Raw genomic sequence first — 12,733 nt, forward strand, 5'->3', positions numbered from 1 at the left:
CAAGATTAATCATAACAACTTTCATACTGAGATTATCATTAATACATTTTCACGTTTCACGCTTATGCTATAATCTATCCATATGCCAATTATGAAAAAATCATCATCGAGTACTTAATTCGTATGCACACATTCATCCATATCAAACAACAAGATCACACCATAAAACATTGGCAAATACACATGAATAATCATATGATCAGCATAAGCCATCATTCATGGCTATATATAAATTAGACTATAACCATTATAGGCCAACACATTTGGCCACATTAGCATTGACATAATTACAAAGATAGAGCCCCTATACATGCCATAGACTTAAGTATTTGAATACTTATACCCCAAATGATAGCTTGATAGTGTGATTGAATCTCAGGCGATCTCCAACCCGAGCTAGCTATATAAACCTATAAGAGATGAAAAGGGAGGGGGTAAGCTATAAAGCTTAGTAAGTTCATATGAGAATAATAAGCAATTTATTAATATGCTTTTACCAAATTCTTACAGCATGTTCTCAAGGTATCACAATTATAATTGCATATTATTCCACTATTTCTTCAAATTCCAGTCAAGCTGTCTACTCGAGTCATAGTCGCTAAATTATTTATTTCTAGAGCTATGGAGCTCCAAATTAAGATCCGTTAATTTTACCTGAAACTAGACTCACATATACTCTTACCATACAATTTACATAAATTTTGGTTTATCTAATAAGAACAGTTTATTCTTCAAAGTTACCCATTTTTCGCTGTTTGACAGTTCCGACCCCTCTTCACTAAAAATTAATTATATCCTCATACAACATTTGAATAATGTTCTCATTTGTTTCTTTAGAAAATAAACTCAACAAAGGTTCTAAGAATATAAACTAAAACCCCTAATTATTTTTGTACAATTTTTAATGATTTTCCAAAATCAGAATAGGGGATTCTGAGATCATTCTAACCCTATCTCACGAAAATTCAAATATCTCATAATCTGAAATTCTTTTACGTACACCGTTTCTTCTATGTAAAAATAGACTCAATAAGCTCTAATTTCATATTTTATTCATCCTCTAATCAATTTCCACAATGTTTTGTGAATTTTCAAGGTTGGACTACAGCTACTGTCAAAAACAGTTTTAGTACAAAAATGATGATAACTAAGCTCATCACACCTTCACTAATCATTTCAACCATCAGGGTATAAATACATATTTATACAACATAAGCATGAACCCATAATCACAAGGTCATCACAAAATCATTCTCATAAACATGACTTACTTATTTACTTCGTTACAAAGATGCATCATAACTCATGTACATACCTATATCGATCCTTACCATTTCATACACACATGTAATGCCGTTGCATCTTCGATGTCTCGCACACTAAGTGGCATACTCAATATCTCGCACACCAAGTGCCATTCTTAATTTTTTGCACGCTAAGTTCCATATACATATATAGCCGAAGCTATCTCCAATCGCACACCAAGTGCCACATTTAGCCGAAGCTATTTTGAACCGCACACTAAGTGCCATTTTTTTAGCCAATATGTCGTTAAACATAACAATAGTCACGTATACAAAATTTTTATAATATCAAAGTATTAAAAGCATAAATTTAACAATGCTTATTACATACAAACTTACCTCGATCGTTAAAACGATGAAACGGATCAATTAATCCGGTACTTTATTTTTCCCCCGTTCTAGATCCAATTCTCGATTATCTCAATCTATTAATATCAAATTTTACTTATTTAATCAAAATTTCATTCAATTTAACACAATTTACACATTTTGGCAAAATTACATTTTTGCCCCTATTATTTTACATTTTTGCAATTTAGTCATTATCACTTAAAATCACCATTTCATGAAATTAAACACAAACCCAAGCTAGCCAAATTTTCCATATATTACTTCAGCCCATATTTTCAATTTATTTCATATTTTAACCACTAAATTTCCACCTTATATAATTTGGTCCAAAATTGACATTTTTACTCAAAATCACTTTATAAAACTTGTTAATCTAACACCAATGATTTATTTTCCATCATCAACACTCAAAAACATCAAGCTATCATCAATGGCAACTCACAAATTCATCAGCAAATTCAAAAATTAGGGTACGGGCTAGCTAGAACACGAAGCAACGATCACAAAAACATAAAAATAATAAAAAACCGAGCTCAAAACACTTACAAATTGAGCCATGAAGATGCCGAACCCTAAAACACAACCATGGCTATTTATTTTCTCTATATTCGGTGGAAGATGAAGAAATATAACATGGTTTTGGCTTTTATTTTATTTATTATTAACTTTAATTACCTATTTACCTCTTTACCCTTTAAAAATATTACTAAATACACCGAATGCCACCCCACTAACCTCCACTATCTCATAAATGGGCTATTTACCACATAAGGACCTTCTCTATTTAATTCCATAGCCATTTATTACTTTTAACTTATAGAATTTAACTTTTACACTTTACGCGACTTAGTCCTTTTTACCGAATTAACCACTCAAACGGTAAAATTTCTTTACAAAGTTTTCACACGAACATTATATCATACTATAAACCTTATCAAAATAATAAAATAAACATTTTTGACTTCAAATTTGTGGTCCCAAAACCACTATTCCGATCTGACCTAAAAACGGGTTGTTACAACTCTCCCTTCCTTTAGGGATTTTGTCCCCGAAAATCTTACCAGAAGAAGTTGCATCCATATCTTATGAACCACTTCACTAATTTCTCAGGGTTACAAATCGATTTCAACCTCGTATACCTTTTTCCTATAGCCTTTGAACTTTAACCCACAGTGCTGGAGCATATTGTTAAAATTTTGAATTACTCACTCAGAACACATAGCTCAGCTGATCTGTCAAATAGGAACTTTGTATATACTATATCAATCATGCGGATTTTTGGCCAAATGATTATCCACAATACAAATAACATCTCTTTTATTGGTGATAATGACAACCCCAATACGAAGTATATAGTGACTCTATCTCTTTATCACACCTTTACCATCACTGACTGTATTAGACCTGAATACACTTGATCTTCAGATTAAACCTTTTGACAATTCAACATCTGAGCATAGAATTAGAAATATCGGGTTTCATACCCGTACACCAAAACATTTACTTCATATAACTGTACATTTTGTTACTCTCAGATGAATAGACGAGCTACTATTGAGCCTCATACAAAAACTTCTGAAATTTGGAATCGAAAGTCGTTTCACATTGTACCGGATTAGCTTGCAATTCACTGACATGTTTCTGAGTTTTTCAAACTCGCAAGGAAAACATCACTTTAGCATTTTATTTAGCTAACATCATACCATCATCAAATAAGATCAATGAAGTAATCACTCGCACAAAATAAGTAAAGATCTTTCCATTCGGCATCTATAAATATCTGTTTTCTTAGAGATTAATCAACAACTATTTAGAGTCTTTCAATATCTCAAATCATTGATACTATCTTAATTTTAGATCTTTTTCAGTAACATTAGATACTTTAATCCATTAAGATTCAGGAAGCATATGACATTTTTCGATCGAACACATGATATCATCGAATTCACAACACAGACATAAAAGTGGTCGTCTTTAAATTACTAATTGAACAATTCTCTTTTATTGTGACTTTAACCATCTAGAAGTACAAATTGCTTCTTTAGATTCTCATAATGAAACATATTCCAATCAGTTCAATAGTACATTACTAAAAATCATAAATTCTTTACTTAATCCAAACTGAACTCAGCACTAAAGCTTTAATTAATAATACTTTCAACTATTTCCAACTTTGCTAACTTGCATCGATCATTCAACTTTCACGAACATGATAATCTCATTAACTAGAACAACTTTAACTCATAACAACATCATTCTGTTAGAACAATCCAATAAGCATAGTTCTGTATCATACTCTCGAGAATATAATTTCTTTATTCAGATTATCCGTCTATTTATATACTCGTGATTACACAAAAATTCATACACAAAAATTCATTACCATACCAGAGAATCCTTTAAATACACATAACTCAATTCACATCTCAACAAATCAGTTCACGTCAATATAAACAACTGAGTTGATTTCTACTATCAAATAATAACATATCAAGGTACTTTTTTTTTCATTCTGCTACTACAACCCAAGTACATGCACTCGTTCATAATTCCCTTATCATGCAAATCAAAGATCTCACAACCATATTAGCTCAAGGAAACGAAAATATTTTGATTAAACTCACTAACCTTAGTCAAGCTTACCCGAGAAAAGAAAACCACTACACATTTCAAGCTTGGGTTTCCATCATTTATGCCTTTGCCAATGATAATTCTTTACATTGAAAATCAGAGAAATCCAGATACTAGAATTTTCCACATCCCTAATATCGAATCCAGAAATACCATCACAATAAACATAATCATCACAGATAAAAAATGTAACACCACAGTATTCTAGTCATTAATGAAAACCAATTCGGAGGAAATTTCAGCAAACATATCTTTAGACCCCATACTTGATTGAGTCAAATAGCCGAGACTAATTTTCTTTTTTACCCATAACATTACATAATCCGTATAATCCTTAAAACATTCTGATATTTCACCCAAACTATTTTTAGTTTCCAAATTATTCTCATCTCTATATGCATTACTAATTATTTCACCACCGAACTCTTTAGTTTTCACACTTATGAACTTATTCGACATAATTCTCGTAAATTTTTCGTCACAAAAGGAACACTGGTAATGGGGATTTGTAAAGCCTCTAACTTGACTCTCATAAATACACATATATGACTCAACATTCTTCTCAATATAATATCATCATAATCACATAATTCACCCCAAGCAAATTAACATACTTATTTATTTTACAAATGTTTTTGTCATCCACAATTTCAAACAGCAAATTTACTTACTTGACTATCTAATTAAATTTCAACATTTAACTTCAATTTTACTTACCAACATTTGTCAAATTAGAGAATGTCTTACGGGTTTGAGTACATCGTTTACTTGATACCATAGTCCAACTATGGTCTTACACAGAGTCTCACATCGATACCATGTCCCAGACATGGTCTTATAGAAATTACATATCGATGCCGCAGCCCAGACACGGTCTTACATGAAATCTCATACCGAAGCCTTATCCCAGATATGGTCTTACATATAATCTCATACCGATGCCGATGCCGTATCCCAGATATGGTCTTACACAAGATCTCATATCGATGCTGATGCCATATCCCAAATATGGTCTTACACAGGATCTCATATCAATGCCATGTCCCAGGCATGGTCTTACATGTATCACAATGCCATAGCCCAGCTATGGTCTTACATGTCATCATGATGCCATAGCCCAGCTATGGTTTTACACGTATCACAATGCCATAGCCCAGCTATGGTCTTACATGTCATCACGATGCCATAGTCCAACTATGGTATTACACGTATCACAATGCCATAGCCCAGCTATGGTTTTACATGTCATCACGATACCAAAGCCCAGCATCACGATACCAAAGCCCAGCTATGGTCTTACACGCTATTACGATGCCATAGCCCAGCAATGGTCTTACACATACCACATGTATTACCATGGTCCAACCATAGTCTTATCCGTCAATTCATCATCGAACGATCGTACTCATTTCCTGCGTTCTACTCAATTTGATCTTCCAACTCAATTTCATATTATCATATTATTTATGATTCCATATCAAAACCATAAAACATAACATTATAATACCTTTAATTTAGCAATTTAAACATAAGAGTCAACCATATGAACATACTGATTATACATTATTCGATAAGTGTAAATAAACACATATTCCGTCAATTTGACTAAATTAGCTTATCATATTCACTTAATCAGATAGGTTGGGCACATAACATCATATGAATACCAACACACATAGATAAGCTTATCACAACATAAACTTCCATTTCATTCCACGTTTCCACATTTCTCAACTTATAGTTATCTCATTTCGTATATTAACACATACATATCATGAACTTATATGCATACCTTTCTAAATTTCGACACATTATAGGCACATTTCAATCATCTCAATATCATTTTCAGCATTATCGAAAAATAGCTCGGTTGGAGGTCATCTCTGTCTTACAAAACAACTTCGTTAGAGCCTGGAGATGCCACGCTATCAATAGTAGTAATATGACATGTATAGCTAGACTCACATATGCTAGGTTATTCCGAGAATCGACTAAACCATAGCTTTAATACCACTAAATGTAACACCCCTTACCCATGTCCGAGACCAAGACAGGATACGAGGCATTACCGGACTTAAACATACATAATCACATAAAATCGGGCCATAAAATTTCATTCAAATCAAAAACATCCATACATATGTATAACGTTCCTCAAACGGGCTTACGAGGCCCTAAACAGGCATTGAAGATGATTTGAGACTAAACCAAACACTTTGAAAACTTTTGGGAAAACTTAGAAAATTTCATCATGAAATAGGGTCACACGCCCGTGTGGGTAGGCCGTGTGGTCACAGACGCCCATGTGGCTTGAGACACGCCCATGTCCTCAGCCCGTGTAACTCTTTATTTATGACGTCATCACCAAAGTAGGGGCACAGGCCAAAGTACACGCCCATGGGGCAGGCCGTGTGTGCCCGTGTGTCTACTCGTGTGGACAAACGCTAGGCTATTTCCCAAGCTATTTTGCCACCCTCACAACATATGCACACTCACAAATCTCAATGGCATCCAACATGGCATAAATGAACACTTAATAATCGTAAATATCGCTTATGCTTGACATTCTCATAAAAACTTACGCATACACAAGGCATCATACTTTATCAAGATTAATCATAACAACTTTCATACCGAGATTATCATTAATACATTTTCACATTTCACACTTATGCTATAATCTATCCATATGCCAATTATGCCAAAATCATCATCGAGTACTTAAGTCGTATACACACATTCATCCATATCAAACAACATGATCACACCATAAAACATTGGCAAATACACATGAATAATCATATGATCAGCATAAGCCATCATTCATGGCTATATATAAATTAGACTATAACCATTATAGGCCAACACATTTGGACACATTAGCATTGACATAATTACAAAGATAGAGCCCCTATACATGCCATAGACTTAAGTATTTGAATCCTTATACCCCAAATGATAGCTTGATAGTGTGATTGAATCTCTGGTGATCTCCAACCCGAGCTAGCTATATAAACCTATAAGAGATGAAAATGGAGGGGGTATGCTATAAAGCTTAGTAAGTTCATATGAGAATAATAAGCAATTTATTAATATGATTTTACCAAATTCTTACAACATGTTCTCAAGGTATCACAATTATAATTGCATATTATTCCACTATTTGTTCAAATTCTAGTCAAGCTGTCTACTCGAGTCATAGTCACTAAATTATTTATTTCTAGAGAAATGGAGCTCCAAATTAAGATCCGTTAATTTTACCTGAAACTAGACTCATATATCTTCTTACCATAAAATTTATATAATTTTTGGTTTAGCTAATAACTACAGTTTATTCTTCAAAGTTACCCCTTTTTCACTGTTTGACAGTTCTGACCCCTCTTCACTAAAAATTAATTATATCCTCATATAGAATTTTAATGATGTTATAATTTATTTATTTAGAAAATAGACTCATCAAAAGTTCTAATAATATAAACTATAACCCCTAATTATTTTTGTACAATTTTTAATGATTTTCCAAAATCAGAACAGGGGATTTCGAGATCATTCTGACCCTATCTCACAAAAATTCAAATATCTCATAATCTGAATTTCTTTTACGTACACCGTTTCTTCTATGTAAAAATAAACTCAATAAGATCTAATTTCATATTTATTCATCCTCTAAATCAATTTCCACAATTTTTTGTCAATTTTCAAAGTTGGACTACAGCTACTGTTAAAAACAATTTTAGTACAAAAATGATGATAACTAAGCTCATCACACCTTCACTAATCATTTCAACCATCATGGTATAAATAAATATTTATACAACATAAGCATGAACCCAAAATCACAAGGTCATCACAAAATCATTCTCATAAACGTGACTTACTTATTTACTTCGTTACAAAGATGCATCATAACTCATGTACATACCTGTATCGATCCTTACCATTTCATACATACATGTAATGCTGTTGCATCTTTGATGTCTCGCACACTAAGTGTCATACTCAATATCTCGCACACCAAGTGCCATTCTTAATGTTTTGCACACTAAGTGCCATATACATATATAGCTGAAGCTATCTCCAATCGCACACCAAGTGCCACATTTAGCCGAAGCTATTTCGAACCGCACACTAAGTACCATTTTTTTTAGCCGATATGTCATTAAACATAACAATAGTCACGTATATACAATTTGTATAATATCAAAGTATTAAAGGCATAAATTTAACAACACTTATTACATACAAACTTACCTCGATCGATTAAATGACGGAACGGATCAATTAGTCCGGTACTTTGTTTTTCCCCCGTTCTAGATCCAATTCTCGATTATCTCAATCTATATAATATCAAAATTTATATAATATCAAAATTTACTTATTTAATCAACATTTCATTCAATTTAACACAATTTACACATTTTGGCAAAATTATATTTCTGCCCCTATTATTTCACATTTTTGCAATTTAGTCATTATCACTTGAAATCATAATTTCATGAAATTAAACACAAACCCAAGCTAGTCGAATTTTCCATATATTACTATCAGCCCATATTTTCAATTTATTTCTTATTTTAACCACTAAATTTCCACCCTATATAATTTGGTCCAAAATTGACATTTTTACTCAAAATCACTTTATAAAACTTGTTAATCTAACAACAATGATTTATTTTCCATCATCAACACTCAAAAACATCAAGCTATCATCAATGGCAACTCACAAATTCATTAACAAATTCAGAAATTAGGGTACGGGCTAGCTAGAACACGAAGCAACGATCACAAAAACACAAAAATCATCAAAAACCGAGCTCAAAACACTTACAAATTAAGCCATGAAGATGCCGAACCCTAAAACACAACCATGGCTATTTCTTTTCTCTATATTCGGTGGAATATGAAGAAATATAACATGGTTTTGGCTTTTATTTTATTTATTATTAACTTTAATTACCTATTTACCTTTTTACCCTTTAAAAATATTACTAAATACACCAAATGCCACTCCACTAACCTCCACTATCTCATAAATGGGATATTTACCACATAAGGACCTTTTCTATTTACTTTCATAGCCATTTAATACTTTTAACTTATAGAATTCAACTTTTACACTTTACGCGATTTTATCCTTTTTACCGAATTAACAACTCAAATGGTAAAATTTCTTTACAAAATTTTCACACGAACGTGATATCATACTGTAAACCTTATCAAAATAATAAAATAAATATTTTTGACTTTGGATTTGTGGTCCCGAAACCACTGTTCCGATCTGACTCAAAAACGGGCTGTTATACAAAATGATTATTTAATCTTTATTCAACATAGGTTAGTGGATGATGATGCTTGTTTTCACTTAATTAATCTTATAGCTAATTAGTATAATAAAACCTTAATTAAGTTAACCGAACAAACTTAATTATTAACTAAGTATGATATATATATTAGCATAGTAGAATTCGACCGAACTTTGAAGAATGAAGAAAGAAAAAAGAAAAAAGAAAAAGCCTTAAGCTTTCAACAACATTCAGCCACAAATTTGCAAAGGTAACCAAGCCTTTTTCTTATAATTTTTATATATTTATGATCATTGAAGGTTGATTTAGCTAGCCTTTGTATCAATTTGTTCAATTGCTAAGTTTTTAGCAAGTTGACATTATAGAGAAATTGATGAATTAGGCTTGAATTTGATAGTTATTAAGCTTAGATCATGATAAGGAACAAATTGTAAGGTTAATTAAGCTTGTTAACTTTGTAACATTAGAGACTAAATTGAATAAATTGAAACACATGTCATAAGATTATGCGATAAATAAAAAATATAGAGTTCCTAATGAAAGAATATGAAATCAGATTTTGATCTAATGTTAGATATCGAAAAATATGCATATTTCGAGTATAGGGACTATATTGAATAAGATGAAAAATATGAGTGGCTATGTATTTGAATGTGAATTGAGTATAAACTTGTAACAACATGGTCTCTAGTAGTGTTAGAAATGACAGTTTTGAGACCCTATTTCTATAAACTGAGCTCGTAAATATTTAATGAATATATTTAGGAACTTATTATATAGATAAACTGAATCTTGGATAAATAATTTAGTTGAAATTGTGTTTAATTAGGGCTCAGGGACTAAATTGTAAAGTTTAATTACTATAGAATTTTAATTAGAAAATCAATTGAGGACTTAAGTTGCAATTAACCAAAAGATTAAAATAGCAATTAGACCATGATAATTATATGCTAATGGATGGTTGGATTAAAGGGACCGTTAGTTTAGTTAAATTAACATTTGTTAAACTAAACCATGTTTAATTAATCTGAATTGTATATATAAGTTAGTGGAAGAAAGATGAATAGCTTCATCTTCTTCCTCGTTTGCACAAAACAAAAGAAAAAAAAACACCTAAGGGAGTTGAAGCTTTCGGCCAAAAATTTATAAGTGCAATTTAATTATTTTCTTATAATTTTTATGTTTTTGAAGTCATGGGAGCTTGATTTAGCTAGCCCATGTACCAATTTGTAAAATTGTTAAAGTTTTAAGAAGTTTCTATTATTGATTTCGTAAAGTTTTAGGTGTTAAATTGATATATTTTAAGCTTAGTTTGAGAAAATGACTAAATTGTAAAGCTTTATTGATAGTTTCATACATTAGGGACCAAACTGACTAAATTGAAAAATTGACTATATAAATAAGAAATAGGGGCTCGCTAATGAGTAATAGTGAAATCAAAATTCAATTTGAAGCTTTAAATTGGAAGTTAGGTTAGTCCCGGTTATAGAGACTAAATTGAATAAATTGTAAAATTTGCATAAATTTATAATTGATTGTGAATTGGCTTAATATTGATAGTGTTGTATGCTTATGTTAATCTATAGTTAACATCGACCTGGATTCGTCAAAAGGGAAAGGAAAATCCAAAGCTATCGACGAATAGCTCGAAATTTTTGGTTTGTAATTCTATGATTCGGGAACCATTTATTTTCTGCATATTTATACATTCTGCATTATGTGGAGTTAGAGGTGATTTCTTGATGATTGCTTGAGCTGAATTGATATGATTTAGATTGAATATCAAAGTAGGGACTAATTTGTATAAAATAAAAAAACTTTATGACTTACTTGATATGTGGAATTGGTATGAATTTGAGTTGAAATATGTTATATTATGTGTTGAATTGATGATTTGACGATGAAATTAGTATGATAAAGCATGAATCGAATAATATAATGAAGTTGAACTTGGTTACCTTGTTAGCTGTTCGAACTGAGTCAGATATAGTTGGCATGCCATAAGGTCAAAGTACTAAGTAAAACCATCATTTCCGGGCAATCTACGATGGTAAATATTATGCATTGAGTCATCGTTGTTAGGCAATACGGGGTGACAGGTTAATCGAGTTGAGAAAACCATTATTGTTGGATAATCCGGGATGGTATTATATATCATTATAACATCATCATTACGAAGCAACCAGGGATGATAGATCCTTGTATCCGTACAGAGTCCGTGTTTGGTTAATAGGGTTAAAAATACAAGAATTGGTTAAATGGTAATGAAATGTAATGGAAATATGAGTTGTGATACTATTTGATTTGAGTTGAAAACAAGTCTTGAGGGCCAAATATGTATGAAAGAGCTATTAGGCTCCAAAATTATTAAATTATTTAAGTGAAATGGGACTTATAAACTTAAAATTGATCCTAATGTATGAATAAGTGTCATTATACATGAACAAATGTAGAAATGAACTAAATGCTAATAATTTGAGTATTATATGAGAAGTTAATATGTAGGTACAAAGAATTGGTATAATGTTATGAATAAAAGCATAAATATATCAAAGTGAAAGTATTTTTCATGTGTTGGCATAAGTTAGACTATAAATTGAACATATGCATTTGCATGAATTTTTAGACTATAAATTGAACATATGCATTTGCATGAATTTGTTTATATTGATTTGAATTGTAGAAATTACCACTAAATGATTTGTTAAATGTACGGTTTTTTTTCATGCGTAGGATAGGTTCAGTTCGAGTTTCTTGAGCATCAACTTCAACATTCAATTAACAATCCTGGACTCAACAACGTTTGTTCGACTATGGCTTTTGTTATTAGTTGGCATGCACCTAATAGGTTAAGTCATGTTGGTTTGGTACTTTAAGAATGATATATGCTTACTTTGAATGTATATATATACTCTTTTGATTTCAAATGTTGATGTATGTATTGGTTTACCTTATTAGTAGTTACAAATGGTTAATAATTTTAGTTGAAATGATATAATGCTAGATATGTTAATGATTCTAATGATATTGGTGTGAATGCTTGAGTTAGATTAAATTGCACTAGGGATTAGTTTTATTGAAATGGAACATTTTCATATTAAGAGTAGAGTGTATATATATAATTACGTCATGAAGTGATGTTAA

This window comes from Gossypium hirsutum, chromosome A09 (assembly GCF_007990345.1).
Source record: "Gossypium hirsutum isolate 1008001.06 chromosome A09, Gossypium_hirsutum_v2.1, whole genome shotgun sequence".
Lineage (NCBI taxonomy): Eukaryota > Viridiplantae > Streptophyta > Magnoliopsida > Malvales > Malvaceae > Gossypium > Gossypium hirsutum.